The sequence below is a fragment of the Phyllobates terribilis genome, unplaced genomic scaffold, assembly GCF_046119375.1.
Source record: "Phyllobates terribilis strain yellow unplaced genomic scaffold, ASM4611937v1 Scaffold_1__5_contigs__length_1240528914, whole genome shotgun sequence".
NCBI lineage: Eukaryota > Metazoa > Chordata > Amphibia > Anura > Dendrobatidae > Phyllobates > Phyllobates terribilis.
Genome location: NW_027362761.1, coordinates 1235951487 through 1235952679, shown reverse-complemented (window position 1 = coordinate 1235952679; position 1193 = coordinate 1235951487).

Here is a 1193-nt window from a genome sequence, read left to right as displayed (position 1 = left end):
AATGAAGTCCAGCAAAGCCAGAAGGGCGGAGCAGGACTAAATAGGCCAACAAGGTCATGTGACCAGCAAAGGAAAAAAAACCTAACAGCAAGGTTCTAACAGTACCCCCCCTTCTAAGAGGATCCTCCGGATCCCCTAGGACCAGGCTTATCAGGAAATCTCCTGTGAAACGCTCTGATAAGTCTGGACGCGGAAACATCATCTGACCTCACCCAAGAGTTATCCTCGGGTCCGAAACCTTTCCAGGCCACAAGATACTGCAAACTACCTCTATACCGTCTAGAGTCAAGGATGCGAGAAATTTCATATTCCCCGTCCTCCACCACCGGAGGAACAGAGGCAGAGGCGTCACCATCCGACACAACAGCTTTTTTTAACAGAGAGACATGAAAGACCGGATTAATTCTCCAGGAGGTAGGAACCTCCAACCTAACAGCAGATTGGTTGACAACCTGAAGCACCTTAAAGGGCCCTACAAACTTGGGACCCAATTTCTTAGAAGGAATCCTCAACCGCAGATTCCTAGAGGACAACCAAACCATGTCACCAACAGCGAACAAAACCTCCTGTCGTTTCCTATCAAAGTAGTCTTTAGATTTTCTGTTGGCCTCCTGAAGATTACCACGCACATCCGTCCAAACTCTTTCCAAATCACCGGAAAAATTCTCCTCCTCAGGCACGGCAGATCCCAACTTGGAGAACGACCCAAACGACGGATGTCTCCCAGAACAACAAAAAAAAGGCGAACAACCAGCAGAAGAAGATGTATGATTGTTCAGAGCAAATTCGGCAAGTGGCAGAAACTCAGACCACCCCTCTTGATTGTCTGCCACAAAACAACGCAAGAACTGCTCAACATCCTGGTTTTTCCTTTCTGTCTGGCCATTAGATTCAGGATGATATCCGGACGAAAACGACAAATGAATTCCCAACCTGTCACAAAAGGCACGCCAAAAACGAGCCACGAACTGAGGACCCCTATCAGAAACAATGTCAGTAGGAACGCCATGAAGTCTGACAATTTCCTTGACAAAGGCCTTAGCGAGAGTTTTAGCGCAGGGCAGTTTGACGAAGGGAACCAAGTGACACATCTTGCTAAAGCGGTCCACGACCACCCAGATGACAGTAAAACCCTCAGAGGGGGGAAGGTCAGTTATAAAGTCCATAGCCAAATGTGTCCAAGGAGCACTGGG